This window comes from Echiichthys vipera (assembly GCF_963691815.1).
Source record: "Echiichthys vipera genome assembly, chromosome: 3".
NCBI lineage: Eukaryota > Metazoa > Chordata > Actinopteri > Perciformes > Trachinidae > Echiichthys > Echiichthys vipera.
In genome coordinates this window covers 7,966,568-7,982,553 of record NC_139828.1, presented here as the reverse complement: position 1 = coordinate 7,982,553, position 15,986 = coordinate 7,966,568, and the positions used below count along the sequence as shown (strand labels likewise).

Sequence of the window (15,986 nt, the reverse complement as noted above, 5' to 3'; positions counted from 1 at the left end):
TTATTTATGCTTGTTTTTTTAATCCATGTAGTTTATGGTCGACAATTACAGCTCAGCTCATCTGGCTGATGTGTCAAGTTGTAGGTGTTTTGCTGTCATAAGGAGGGGGTCAAAGGTGAATTTAGGGACATGGCTGAAGTAAAAGGGCCCCGCCTGTTTAAGGCATGCAGAATGTCAGCTATGAGGATCCCGTTCCACCTGACACTTTCAGGCGGGTCTTTTGCCTCCTTTGTCCTGACGCTGTCGCATAGTGTGGAATTTATTCCCCAAAGAAAGCGTCATTTGAGGACCAAATGTGGAATTCAGATTCTGCAAAGGAATGTAGGATCTGGAGGCAACAGGACACGGTTTGGGTAGTGGAAGCCGTCTGGTTTTCATACGTAGGCCGTTTAGCTTTTTGGTCATTATTTGTCTGCATTCATATTCATTTATCTGCTTATAGAGATGCCTTCTCTCAGGGAAGAGGAAGTCTTGGCCTGGATATCCGCTGGCTACGCCGGAAAGTCTGAAATATTAGCTCTGATTTCAGCTTCTCAGACTGTTTTCTGTACTCCTCTGTGACAGTAAACTGAATATCTTTGAGCCGTGCACAAAACAGACATCATCTTGGGCTTTAGGAAACAATTTTCACCCTTTATGACATTATATAGATAGAACAATGAATCGAGACAATAATAGACAGATTGTACTAAATAAGTAAGGAGCAACCGAGCGTATTTCCAGCATCATCCTTCACACCATGACTCATAACTTCCCTCCTCAGACCTCTAGAAACCGATCTCTAGCTGAGGTGAGTACACTTGCATTTAAAACATGCCTGAGCTGTAAGTGGTATGATTTCTGCTCTCTCTGAACTGGACCAGTGTGTTCTCAGGTGTTTTGAGTAAAATTGCTATTGGGAGCTGTTTTGTTCTACAGATAAAGAATGAGGACCTCACCATAACCCCCCCACTGGCCCAATTGTACATAAACAGAGATGCCGCACCCTTCCACTTCCCCTACACATTGTCCTAAACCACCTCTGCATCAGAGACGAGGCTTTGTGGTCCCACAACACAGCCTCATCTATCTGTCTGAACTCTTGAGTGTTTTGGCTTTGGAGCCTAACAGAGAGAGCCGAGCCTTGGCTATGTCATGGAAACTTTCTGAACTCGGTCCTGAACCCTGCCAAAGACAATAGATCAGGTAAAGACAAACATTAATCCATCTCTTGTCCTCCTTTTTCTCTTTCTTCCATTTGCTCTCCAACATTTTCTTTCTGACTCTTTTCTTACCACCAGACAGGCCCGTCTCTGGGACACTGTGGGCTTTATAGCCTCCGCACCTGTCCTGCTCTCATGTCTGCCTTTCACCATCCTGCTCTTTTGGATGTATGAATAGGGATGATTCATGTCTTAAAGACGATGTCTTTCTCTGGGTCATCTCAAAGAATCCATTTAGAAGTGTGTGTGTGTGTGTGTGACTGAGACAACCTGTTTCCTGTCTCCTTTGTCAGGTTTCCCACCGGTCGCGTCTTGACATGCAGACAGAGGCTTGCACTCACATGCCTACACTTACACACTTTACATCACCAACTGTCATACCGGGTGTTAATTCATTATATTCACACCGAATCTGTATTAAATGTCATCTGACCTTACATAAGAGTACAACGAAACTCTTGTGCTTATTCCAGACACAATTCAGATGTAATATTAACAGGAGGACAGTGTGTTTACATCCAAGTGTACTTTGTCTTAGAAGTTAATTTAAGAACATTTGGCAAAGAAAGTAAAAATGTCCTTTTATTACTATTTGAATAAGAATAAGAAGATGCGACGCTCCAAGAGTTAAAGCTATACAGACACATCTTCCCACATAATATGGCGTTTATGCAAGTTTCATGAATGAATTTGTTTCCTCCAACCACACATAACAGGTGGTGTTTTTGTCTGCTCATAGGTTGTTTTAATGTTTAATGTCAGCATAAAGGATTTTTGCAATATTTATGCTGAGTTTCCGGCATTTCAAATTCAACAGTCCGTCAAAACAAGTGGAAGTAGGCTCGTTTACAGATGTGACCGTTGCTACTGCATTAACCAAGCTCTCTGCGTGTAAGGGCAGGGATGCACCGAGCCGATGTAAATACAAAACGACGACCAAAGCTGTTGTGTCGCCTCACGTCACCTGTGTGAAAAGAATGAACTCTCCATAGCAGCAGGCGGTGGTGGTAAATTGATGTCCACTTCAACTTGCAGAATAGGACGAAAAATAGCCGCCATGGCCAACTAATGCAATGGTGCGGGGCACGCTGCAAAAAAACAGGGTTACAGTTGGCTCGGCGTGTCTGCCTTAAGAGACTGGCAACTGACAAAGTGACAAGTACAGAAAAAGACTTGACGGAAAGGCCTGAATTTGATTATGCTTCGTGTGTGAAGGCATAACCTGAATATGTATTTGGTTTCCTTTCGTGTCTTAGTTGGAATCTGACAAAGCTGGGAGTCTTTGGGACGCGTAGAGGGAGGCTGACACTGCCACTGGAAACAATGTCTTTCCTATTTTTAGTCAATAGATGAATGTTTAGTAGCGCATGCATCCTGTCCGTACTTGTCCTCTGAGAGGAGAACAGAGGCTCAAACCAGTTGTGCCTGTGTAACTCAGGCATTGTGTGTCTGTGACACGAGTGTAGCCCCTGGGCATGCGGCTCTGTGGGAGAGGAGGGTCAGAAAAGGGGTGTGAGGGGCTCATTAAGGGGGTGAGGGGGAGGGGAGGAGTGCATGCACTGAAGAGATACAGCTGTTTCTCCAGTCTCAGCTGTTGCTCTTCCATTCGATGCAGGCTCGGTTTGCTTCGCTCTCCCTCAAACAGACACACACACAGACACACACACACACACACACACACACACAGACACACACAGGCACACACACACACAGGCACACAGGCACACAGGCACACACACGCTCACACACCCTAAGTGGAAGAAGCACACAGTGTAACATTGTTCTGCCTTCAGGGAAAGTTGAAAGAATCAATCTTTTATTGCTGCTATCAGGTGGAAACAGTAAGTAAGTCACAGTATTAGTAAGCGAGGCCGTCATGGCCACAATAGGCAAAAACCTGTCTGTTCTCATCACATTTTGCCTTTGTCTCTCTGTTTCTTCCTCTGTCGTGAAGTAGATGCGTCCAGTTTTATTTTCTTAAGAGATCTGATATCCTTCTCTGCTCTTTCTAACCCCTGTTTCTCTCCTGTGTGTTCTCTTGACCCCCGTGTGTGTGCGGGTGTCATGTTTAATTCCCCCATGTGACCTCCGACCTAGTGAACTCTCAGAGCAAACAACTGTGTGTGTGTGTTTCATGTCCCTCTTTGACCAGCTTTGGGTGTCAGTTTGGTTGCAGTTTTGGTTCTCCAGGGTTCCTGCCCATCAGTATGTTTACATGCACATCAGTCGCCCAAAAATGGCCTTACCCTGGTTAAGGGAATGACCGGATTATTGAAGTTCCCCTCGTATACATGAAAGTGAAAATGACAGTAAATCTTCCTCCCGTACAGTAGGTGGCACTTTTCAGGTTCACCGTTGTCAAAATCCCAAATGGCCAACTTTTTGACAGAATTACGACCGAAACAGGCCTTTTTGGTGGTAATGTTACTTGCAAAGTCTTCCCTCTGTTTTGAAGGTAACGCTCTATTATTGTTGTTTTTCTCATGTTGTTTTTGGGGCCGTTGCTTCCTGGTTTATTCTGTTTCTGAGTCAAAAGCCACCGCCACTGAGTGCTGAGCGTGCGCAGACAAGAAACCCGATAATAACCAGAGAACGCTGTTTAAAGCATGAATACTCGGGGGGGACCGAAGGAGTTCTCTTGGTCTGTTAATCGGGGTATGAAAACCCTGATTTTACCCGGGTTATAGTGTTTAAGTAACCGGGGTATGCTCGGGTATAATCAGGTTTTTAAACTGCACGTAAACGAGTGTAACCTTAGCAAGTGTGTGTGAGAGAGAGCCTGTGTGTTTGTGACGCCGAGTTTGAAGTTATCCGTAAATTTATAGCTATATATTTGTCGTGAATAAGAAACACGTCACACAGACACAACTTCAGCCCAGACTCACTTAAGGTGTACTGACCTTTTTTAAGGTGGACCAGCTATTCTCATTTTGGAGAATTTAAATTGCTGCGTGGCCGCTGGACACAACTTTCCTGGATTAAACCCTGTTTACTTCTACTTGCTCCTCTGCTGAAAACAAATGTTGGAAGTTGTCACACTTGAGCCCCTTTCACACACTGCAAACCTGAAATTATCCAGACATTAACTGGCAGGGCTCTATGTGTGAACTCCCAATATCTTGATTCAGTCAGACCGGATATCAAATGAAGTTTAACCTGTCGGCTCCCTAGTACAAAGACTGCGTAAGCTCCATGTGAGCCCATGTGGGAATGCAGCTGCTTATTCTCTGGTATATCCATGGGGTTGAATTAGCAAAACAAACCTCTGACGGTGAAGAAGAGGGGTGATTAACACAAGGACACCAACAAACTGGGGAGATGACGAGATTCGGGAACTTCTGTCAGAAAGGATTCAAACGTCAACAGAGAAAGAGAAACTCTGAACTCTTTCCGCACCTGATTCTCCTGATATTTTCCGGGGTTTATATGTGAAAGTGGCTTTATTTTCCCACTCCTTCTCCCCTTAATCAATCCTTCCCCTGCGCTTCCCCTCTAAGCAGAACTCCCTTTGTGTTTTAAGTTGTAATTGGTCGTTTTATCGGGCCCTGGAGACAGGGCAATGCCGTGTTAGAGGAAGTCATGCGTGTAGTGCTTTGTGTGTGTGTGTGTGTGAGCATGTGGTAAGCTGTACTGGAGGCCTGTTATCTCAGTCTTGCTCAGTTAAGCAGGTTCAAAGCGACTGTAGTTCTGGATCAAAACTAATCTTACAACTAAATGCTCACAAGTAAAACTAACCATAGCTCGCCTACACTATGTTTCCTTTAAAGACACTGCAGAGTCTGCGTTTCGGTATTGGCTGGCGCTCTGCTCTTTCGGGTCAAGTATCTGAGCAGAGTAGGCCAAACTAAAAGAGGACAGAATAATTTAATGGAGGAGGATTAGTTCATTGCAGGGGAGATGGTAGATTGCACGGTTTTATCTCAGGAATGGAGGACTTCGGAGATTGCACTTAAAAAATGGACAGATAGTAAAATACAGCAGGATGAGAAGCACTCCCTCTGTTTTTTCCATGGAGCTGCTCTGACCTTTTCTAATCTCATGCTACCTCATAAAACTATCTCTTAAAGTATTGTATCTCAGACCGAGTTCAGCTGCAGGGATGACCTTGGAAGGACCAATGAGCAAGCAGTCCTCCCACAAGATGGCTACAGTGTGTGTGCATGTGGGATGAAATGAAGAAGGAAACATTAAAGAAACATTAAGACCGTATGACTTCTTGGCTTTACAGCTTGATGTTTGTCAGTTCTCTCTATACCACAGTCAGTTTCCTGTGCCTGAATGTACAGTTTGTTCTGTCTAGAAAGAAGGTATTGTTGTCCCAGGACTGTAGATGTGTGTGTTTGCTCTTGCATAATTGTATGGTTTGTCAGGTTGCAGCATGTCATGTCTCTTAAGTCCGTGTCTCGCTCGAAAGCCCCGAGGGCCCACCCGGAACTCACTCCCCGGAAATGCTTCCTGCCTGCCTTTGTGGGACCGTCAATGAGGAGGCGAATGAGCCATGTTTTGCCCAATCCTCTTGATATGCAGGGCCTTTGGCTGTAAGAGAGGGAAGATGTGTTCACGCTTATGTAATAGAGACACAGGACACACATGTTTGTCTCTGTACACATAAACGGGGAGAACACAAACTGATAGGTACAAGAAAATATAAGGTTTTCTTTTTTAAAGTGTGACTCTCGAACCTTCATAACGCAAAGATAATCAGTGGAAAGAACCAAAATCTGCTCAATAATTGTTGCTCTCACAAAGTCCATAGTGTAATTATGGTTATGATTTTATGATTCACCAGCTTGTTTGGGGGGCCAAATGCTAAATGTGGGAATCTTATGATGTGATTTATATTTGGTGGGTTACAATCTCGTTCAAACCTATTTCTCATTAAATTGTTAACAATCGCAACAGCAGCTGTTGGAAGTTTGCTGTCTGTCCAAACTGCTCCGAGTAGCTACCGCTCTTCACGGGCCGTTCAGTTTGTATAAAACTAACTCATAAACAGAAACAACATGCTAACATCGCTTCCTTCTAATATTCTCTGTGTTTACACTTCCTTGTCGCTTTTGTAGTTTTTCTTTATTAGCAGTAAACCGGTTTGCGTAACTACTTTAGTTATACTAGCTAGAGGTCGTTGAGATATTTCAATGAAAAGTTCAATCAACCTCCTCCAATCATTCATCAGTCTGCAGCTTTATAATGTTAAAAAATATACTGATACAGATGTCCAAAGTATCATTAATATGATTAACGTGATATTATACACATGGATGCTGTCAGTATGTCATAAAATCAACAAAAAGTGTACGTACCTTCACAAAGAGGATGGCATGTTGTCGCAAAGTGAGACTCTGATCCCAACGACAGCCAAGTTGCATGGTTGGAGCTGAATTACATTGATGGATCAGTATGCTATTCAGGTTTTACATCATTCACACATTTGTCTGCCCCTTTTCAACAGAATACACACAAGTGATGATCTCCCCTGGGTTATCACCAAATTAAATACTAAACACATATAACAGTTTATACAATACGTGCGTCCAGCTATTCATCAAGTTTATATGATTCAATGCTTTTTGTTAAAACAATCTTTTAAATTGAAAAATATTCTGCCAACCTTTTAATTCATCCTCCTGGGAATTCCACAGTTTTACCCCTTTAACAGATAAGCACATTTGTTTTAATGTGTTTTTAATGATTTGCATTTTCTGATGTAAAAATAAACAACTTTTCGTATGTCCTCTGGTAGAATTCTGTTTCTAGCTTTAAACATTACCAATAACGTCTGCAATTCTATGACGTTTGACATTTGAAACAGCACATTGTAATTTCTGCATTTATCATTGATTTACTGGGTGCGCCCCTAAAATTTCTGGTTGCACTCCAATTTTCAGTTGGGGGCCACAGTGCTCCTAGTCTGGAGCCCTGCACGCTCTCTTGTTTTGTCCATAAAAGAGTCATGGGTTTGTGGGTTTGTGTGTTTAAGTGGCACATGGCGTCACCTCTGTATCCTGAATTGACTTTTGCTCAGTCTCCATGAAGAGTTTTTACTGTTGTGGGTTCGACTCGTGCCAATCCTCAGAGACTCATACAGGAAGACATAGAGATCGTATCAGTTTCCTCTAAACATAGCTGCTCTGACTGACCGCTCAGTTGCCCTGTATTGTTAGCCTGCCCTTTCCTTGTTAATAGTCCGTGCAGGGAATGACCACAGACATCAGTGCTCCTGCCAGCTTTGCACTTCCTCCACTTCCTCTCTCTCCTCCCCCTCCTCCTCCCCGGCACTCATCTGTCACCACGCTCAGGTCGCCTAGTCTTCAGCAGTAGAGTTGAACTTGAGCTGGGCCGCCTGCCCGTTCCCATTTGGGCCACAAATCAAGCTGAAACCAGCACACACACACACATAGATAGACATACTCACAAACTGTAGGCCAGTGCTCTGCCCACACGTGACAGGCTGCTGCTCTGGGGCCCTGCCACATGCCACTACTCACAAGCTTGGCACCACAGCCTCTCTCCGGTTCACTTGAAGAATAACCAGATACTGTTATCAAGACCAGTTGGGTCTTTTCATTGACTCTTGGCAGGAGTAATTATTTTACAGTATAATTCAATTTGATCGCTGCTTCTCACTGTATGTTGTGCGTTAGAAGGTAGGCGTTATCTAGGTCTGTGAGAGCCGCACCAAGTGGGTCTGTGTCACCGGGGGATGTGCCAGGAGAAAAGACAGAAGGTGGGGACTGAGCAGCCTGTCTCTACAGCCTGAGCTCTAATTATCAACCCGGAGAGCTGTAGGGACCGAGGGAGAAAGGAAGAAAGAGGGTGAGAAAGAGAGAGAGAGAGAGGCAAGTGTATCTAAAATAAGGCCTAATCACACCCCGCGGTGCAAGCTGCTGCCGCTACACCGATTTAGAACAAGTGGAATTTCACAAACACGGTATACACTTCTAGCTAAACTATGTGTGTGAGGTATGTGTTTGTGCGTTTGTGTCTACTTAAAGAGATATTTTGCTGATTTCAATCCTGGTCTGTGTCATGTCTGTGTCCGTGTCGGCAGTAGCGGAGGTCGCTGCGGAACGGAGCCTCTTAGATATGCTAAAATCTGACGGGTGGGCGTGTTCTGCCTCTGAAACAGGCCAACCACCATCCATCTGAACAGAGTGCACACATTGCCATGACACAGACCTGGATAAAGTTAGTCAAATATCCCTGTAGCATGCATCATGGCTTCTGTTCTGTCTTGTCAGCTGATCAGAACCAGCAACAACTGTATCAAATTAGTGTTGTAATGTAGAAATGTTCATTTTCCATAGGACCATAATAAAAGTAAGATGGTTTGGACAAGTGCAAAACAGTGCTTTGATGTAGAGAAACACTGCACTTATATTTTAAGGTTCAAAGTAAGATAATTCCACATTTTTGTGTGCTTCATCTCATGCTTTTGAAGAACCACTATGCCCTTGGGTGCTCTGTTTTCCCACAAGATCATACTTATTTCCAGCCACAGACAGGGCTAAATATTCATGACATGATGGCTCTCAGTATGTTCGAGGGTAGAGCACAGCTGCTTCAGCGTCGGGGTTGTTGAGTCTCTGTTGTGTCACTGGGTTCATTACCTATTGATTTTCTAAAAAATGCTTTTAGTGCGAAATGATATGGCACCATTATATAGTTTTTTTCATCATGCTGCTCTGATAATTCAGATATATGCAGTCTTTTCTGGAAGGATGAGTGTATTTGTAATGTAGAGACATCCTCTCACTTCCTGTTGTGTGTGTGTGTTTTCTGTGTTGATTGAGCCCAATTTGCTAAGCAACGGGGAGGCCGGCATGTGATGTAAGCTGTTGGCAAACCATGTGATCTCTCAGAATTATAAACCTGTTCTGTGTGTGAGGGTTAAAACGATGAAGCACCCGGTTTTCCTGAGAGGAAAGTTGGAGAGCCTTTGGCAAAAACTGGTATTCAAAATGTGAGCAAATGGAACATGTGAATGTTGTTTGGGGTGTCTGGATTCTTCAAACCCACGATGTGATTAGACCTATGGTTTTGAGGTCATGATTCGATGCAATTTTTGATTTAAACATTTATTTTCAGCCATGATGTCTTTGCCGTTGTGAGACGATTGATTTGTAGTTTTGTGGCTTTAACATTTTCTTTGCCAGTCGCCAATCATGCTTTGGGTTTCGATAATTGAAATCAAAAGCTCAGTTTAATCCTTTTTCTATTTAAAATGGAAATTTAGACACTTGAGGGGTGACTGTGGCTCAGTGACAGAGTGGGTCGTCCTCCATTCGAGACATCTGCAGTTCGATCCCCAGCTCCTCTGGTCCACATGTCGAAGTGTCCTTGGGCAAGGCACTGAACCCCAAATTGCTCCCCGTGCTGCGCATGGGTGTGTAAATGTGGTGTGAATGGCTAGATTAGATAGTATGTAGATGTCCACAGCCATCAGTGTGAATGTCTGTGTGAATGGGTGAATGTGACAAACACTGTGAAAGCGCCCTTGAGTAGTCAGAAGATGTCCATTTACCCTTTACCATCCTAGTTTTTATGTACAGATGTTAGTGTTCTTCTGCCCTTCATAAAGATATACTCAAAATATGAAAACTCTTCGCTGCCTCTGTCCACTCAGAGGACCTCCACGAGGATCTGAACATCAGCGGCATGTTAAGCGATGTTGTGAAGGCCTTGTTGGTCATGTTCCCTCGACAGCAACATGCAAACATGCACACACGGTCGTCCCTCTGCAGGCAGTGCCACCAACCTCTGTGTGAACAGCCAACCTGCTGAGTGAAAGCAGTGTATATCGAACCGCTGTGACATGCAGCCACATGCTGTTTCTGTGCATATGTGAAGGTTATTAGAGAGTATGTGTGATCAATCCGGCCCCTCTTAGCTCCAGATCAATAGTGTTCTCTGGGGGGGCTGGACTTGAGCTCGGGGTCAGATAGAGCCTGGATCTAATCTCTGATACCAGAGCATTACTGAATCACCACCGACTTGCTCTGTGGTGATTAACGGGCTCTGCAAAAGTTAGAACCAATCTTGGACGTATGGGTCTTCTCTTTCTTCCCGTAGAAACAGGACTGAGGGAAAAGCTGGATTAGGAGAAGATGAGTAGAACCACATTTCATATCTTAAATGCTATTCCTGCTTTGAAATGTTGTACAAGGTGGTAAAGGGGGTTTTGTCTTAACTTGTATACAGGCGATTTATATTAAAATTCTCCTCTGTACAGTTTTCATGAACAGGGGAATTGGCTGTAGAGACCAAAACTGTTTTTTGTACCAGGCTGTAAACACATTTATTTCTGTTCTAAAGTCGTACATTATAACATGGGAGGGGGTCTATAGGAATTTACATGATTTTGGAGGCAGCCTCAAGTGGCTATTCAAGGAACTGCAGCTCTTGGCACCTCCCTGTTGGCTTCATTTTCCAGCACTGGAGGTTTCACCTTGGTTTAGCCCAGTCGTGTCTTCCCTTCATATGACAATGTGGCCTACTACAATAAAGTGCAGAGATAAGTTGCCTAAAAGATACCTGCTTGACTTTGAAGTCCTACTGCTCCTAATGGTGTGAATGGCCTTACTGTGTGTGTGTGTGTGTTTGTCTGTACTAAAGAGAAGAAGAGGGCTGTCAGACTTCTCACTGCTCAGCTCAACACACTGACCTACTTTGGTTCCCTGACTTTGGTGCATCTGCGGCATGCTTCTCAAAATGCACCAAGCCCTGCCGCTGCCAGGTAAAACAGAAAGCACGTGTCTGTAGTAGTGCCTGAATTATACAGACAGTGACAGTGAAGGTGAAGGGGTACTGTACATTTAATGAGAAAGTGGAGCAGAAGAAGAACCTGGGGAAAAGGCCAGGCAGGGCTCTTACCTGTACTCTGTTCATAATTTTGAGGTCTACGAGACTTGATGCGAGCATACGAGGAGAGCGACACTCATGGTGCTCTCACACACAGTGGGAGCAGATTGAGAAGCGAGGCCTGCAGCGCTGCAGGCAGGGACTGGCAGAGTTGTCAAAGCTGTCACACAGCGCTCCGTTAATTCTGAACGTTACACAAATCTCACATGTCTGATCCTTTATTCACAGTCTCACATCTTGTGATCTCTCCCTGAACTTGAGGTTCAGTTCTGTAAAGGGAACACACACACATACACACTACACACACACACACACACACACACACACACACACACACACACACACACACACACACACACACACACACACACACACACACACACACACACACACACACACTGAAAACAGTCTAATCCTTTGTTAATGTTTGCCCATGCGGTAGCCTGTGCCTCATGTTAGGACTGAGATGGAGGAGTGATTCTACATGTATTCATGTTTGCATGTGAGTACAAACGTGTGCATATACATACATATATATATATATTTAGGCATGGAGCAGTCTTATGCTTTGAATGCCAGGTTCAAGTGTTTCCTCTGTATAGGGCCGTCTGTGATGCACTGCCACAGTTTAGTCATGGTTACCGCAGAATAATGAATTCTAAACATTTCATTATACATCGCGCATCAAAAAGCTGTGCCACGGGGGAAAACAGCTGCTCTCACAGATGTTGGTCAAGAGAAGGCTAATGGGAAAGTTTACGTGCATTACCACCCGTAAATGCATGAAAATCACTTAAACGATTATCAAAATAGTTTCAGATTGATTTTGTCGATCAGCTTATTGATGAATTGACCATTTAATCATAATTGCTCCTAGTATTATTGTTACTTTGACTGCTAGAAACACACATATATGCACTCTATGCCCTCTGATATGTTTACCTCCTGGGTAATATCCTTTCTGTCCATGAAGCCAAACAGACTTCTCGTGTAAAGACAGACATTAATGTAAAATAATGAGGTTCAGGTGAAGAGGAATAGGACAGGAGATGAGCGTAAGGAGGACAGAGGACATGCAGAACAGAGATAGTGGTGACCTGTTTTCGGGGCCACTGGAGACAGGAATGTAAAAAGGTCAGCGCAGGATGTGGAATGTGTTGTCACATGCACAAATATGCCGGCATGTGTGTGACGACACACCAAAACACTTGTGCTCTATTGTGCCCTTCAGTAACAAGGCTGCCAGCACCCTTTTGTGTTTGAACTGCATGAATGTGAATGTCAAAACTCAGTGTCACAACACGAATGGAGGGAGCGAGAGGCAGCCGATTGCAGAGAGAGAGAGAGAGAGAGAGAGAGAGGTCCGAAGTGTCATGAGTCACATTTAGCTTCGCAGCGACACATCCTCGGCTGAAAGCTCCAACACGACTCATTCCACTCTCTGTCACTCTTCCTCTGTTATTCTCGGCTTCCTCCTCTAATTGCTGTCATGTTCCCTTCAGTCTCTTGACGCCGAAACATTGTCAGCCCATCCAAAACACACTCCCACACCTTATCACTACTCGCGTTATTCCGTCAGCTTCGCTTATAAACATTCCCCGGACTTGAACCTCAGTGAGCGAATCATGAGGAGGAAACCACGTGGAATTATGTCATCAGACACAACAGATTTCAGCTCAGCTCACTGTCAGAGGTGCATGGACGTTGCCAGAAGCAGAGAGACAGACAGGAGAGGGTTGGGGGGGGGATCTTACATCAGTGGCTCTGGCTAGTGAGGATTGGATGAGGAGGGCAGTGACTCGGAAGGAGGGGGCCCTGTCTCACCCTGTGTTTTTGAAGTAGCATAGCTGGAGGTGTGGGCGTCTTAAGAAGCTGCAAAGTTAAGCGATATAAACTGGTCCAAGGTGGTTGGGATCATTACCAGCAAGGGAGCTCAGACAGAGAGCAAACTGAAAGCAAATGAGCAGAAACGGGCTGTTGCCAGAGGGTGTTTACAGTGCTCAGGGTATAGACAGATCCACACTTGTGTTACGCGACAATGACACGCAGACTATAGATGTTTTTTCTACATCACCTGCACAAAAATGTGTTGCTCGTCGGGGCTGTTATCAAGCTGTGGGATGGTGTTTACTCTGTAAGATGTGTTCTGTGAAAGAATGTATAAGCTTATGTCAGCAAAGGTTTAAAGTTTACTTTGGTGAGTGGAAATCTTAATCCGTTGTTTGTTCTGCTTGTGAGCTTTGTACCCTTACCCATCGTGATTACAACCTGGAGCTAATGACAAGATCTTAGCCCCTACCTGACGGCTAAAGGCCAACTGCTGTGTGCCAGCATGCTGCCTTTGTCTTCAGCCAGCCACAGTCCCACACACGCGCTTTTATCTCTTAGAGTAGCGAGACACCTGCTGGCTAATGTGAGTCATGGCATGCGATCTAGAGGCAGAGAGCATGATGGGATTTCCCCTTGATTGGCTTGTAGAGTTGCACCTGTGCTTGTTGACGCTGTGAAATTTGTTCAGAACAGCCCCAGGATACCTCAAGTTGGGAGTGTACAGGTTCCAGATTTAGTTAATACTCAAAAACAGCTGAAACTAATTGATTAATGGATTAGTCCATCAACAGGAAAATGTATTTTCAACTATTCTAATAATCGATTATTGTCCAAGTAATTTGCCGAAATATTTACTTGTTCCATCTTCTCAGTTGACACTTTGTCTTATGTGATGGTAAACTTTATTTCTCTGGGTTTTAGACAAAACAAGTAATTCAAGGATGTCACAGTGTCCCGTAAGGATTCACTGTTTTCTGACATTTTATCAGTTAATCGATTCTGAGACTGTGTGGTTGAAGCAGGTGTTGCTGTGGTCATTTGAAATTCAGGTGCAATATTATTACTTTCTAAAAGGTGAATATTTTAATTTGGATTCAGGTGAGCAATAAGGCCAGGTAATACTGGAATAGCAAGTAATACAATGTTATACCGCTGCCATCTTTTGGGCAAGCTTTACTGATAATGTGTTTGTTGTCATGGTTACTTCTGTCAAAGTGCCCCCTCCATTTTTTTGTCTCAAGTGAGCTCATAGTCATCAAAACCGTTAGATCGATCAGCACCAAAGATCCCCTGAAACAGACAGAGCTCATCAATGCAAAGGCTGAGTGTTTGTTAAGCACTTACACCAAATCAGATCAGCTATCGGATCTTTGGCCGTGTTCGTTTCTAATGTGTGCGTGGGTTTCCCTCATGTTCAGAAGAACCATTCTTCCTTCCTCACCGTTTCTCCCTTTTGTTCTCTTTCACACAGACAGCAGCAGCCAGCCTCAGAGAAAGACGGGTCTCAATAGACAAGGACCGCGATACAGAACAACAGGCTAACTTCACCTCCAACATGATGCGCATCTGACACACAGTAGGTAAGTACGGCCTTTTCTTTGCAAGGACAGCCTTCTTTTTTTTAGGTGTGGTGGCAGCACAGACGTGTCTGTGAGCCTGCAGGGTTGTATTCTTACTGTTTCTTCTATTAAACATACACAGTCGTGCACATCCCAGTCAGAGGAGCACATAGTGTTAGATACACAGACACCTGCTGCACGCTCTAGCTGTGTCAGAGTCCCACGTGTTCCTTGTTTTCTGCGTTATTGTGTTTCTTAAAAAATAGCTTACATAATAGAGGCAGGTGAAGAGAGGGACAGAGCCAGTTACAATGGTTTTTAAAACTATATATTTATATTATCCATTATAGTTATTGTTCTGAGCAGCCCTTTTATACAGTAGTAGGGCTGGGCCTTACAGTCAATATCTTCTATCTCGATATAGAAACTTCACATCTGAAAATCACCACAACGTAACATGTTTTACTGGTAATTAAAAAAATAATCTATATATGAAACAACTACATGGTTAAGCTATTTTTGTGTTCTCCATTCTCCATGTTAGCACCTCTATGGTTCCCTCCAGCTTTGCCTCCACGTGCAAGGATCAGATCATAATCATAACGCAGTTTGGCTGCTGTTTTTTTGATATTGCGATAGAAACGATCTATCTACTATCTACTATCAACATTCATATATCGTTTTAAAGGATGTGTGTATATATCACCCAGCCCTATCTTATAGTGTGTTCACATTTATCGCAGCATTTACTCCAACTTTAAAAACAGTGCAGAAAACACTCCCAAGTGATGTTTTACATCGTAGCTCAGAGGCAACTCAGACAAAACAACAAGACGTGCATGGGTATTAGACCAGGAAGTAAGTTAATTACAGATGTACGACTTTATAAACAGACAGACTCAGACTTGTAAATGCAGACTGGCTATTGCTTCCTGCATAGTTATGCGCTGCTGTCAAACAATGGAAGGGGAGCTGACATGATGTAGCGGTGTTTGTTCGGGGCTGAGCAGAATGAACTCTAATGGCTCTTAAGGCAAGGTAATCTCAGTTTGAGCCTGACACGCGCACACACACACACACACTCACACACACACACACACACACACACACACACACACACACACACACACACACACACACACACACACACACACACACACACACACACACACACACACACACACACAAGCGCACACAAGCGCACACAAGCGCACACACACACACACACAAGCGCACACACACACACACACACACACACACACACACACACACACACAAGCGCACACAAGCGCACACACACACACACGCACAGAGGTACACATGGGGACGCCTTTGCTAGCTCTCAGTCCTCTAAGCAGCTCCTTATTTTTCATGACTGTCTCTGTGCTTTTGGAAAAGAATAGTCTCTGAAGTGTTCTCAATCATGGGCAGAGAAGAATGTTGAGGAATATTAAAACATCATCCCCAGAGGAAATCATTCAGACTTTCAGCTGAAAAGATGAATAGACACAGAGCCTCATCTCTCGCTGTGTTT

General features: G+C 44.0%; 1 protein-coding gene across 4 annotated transcripts in view; it reads left to right on the top strand.

Moving 5' to 3' along the window:
• Positions 1-15,986, top strand: part of ralgps2 (Ral GEF with PH domain and SH3 binding motif 2) — a 72,656-nt gene that overhangs the window by 6,036 nt on the left and 50,634 nt on the right. For all 4 annotated transcript variants that reach the window (XM_083938901.1, XM_083938899.1, XM_083938900.1 and 1 more), the window contains exon 2: positions 14,365-14,473. The gene's annotated coding sequence lies outside the window, so the exon portion shown is untranslated. The remainder of the gene's footprint in view (positions 1-14,364; positions 14,474-15,986) is intronic.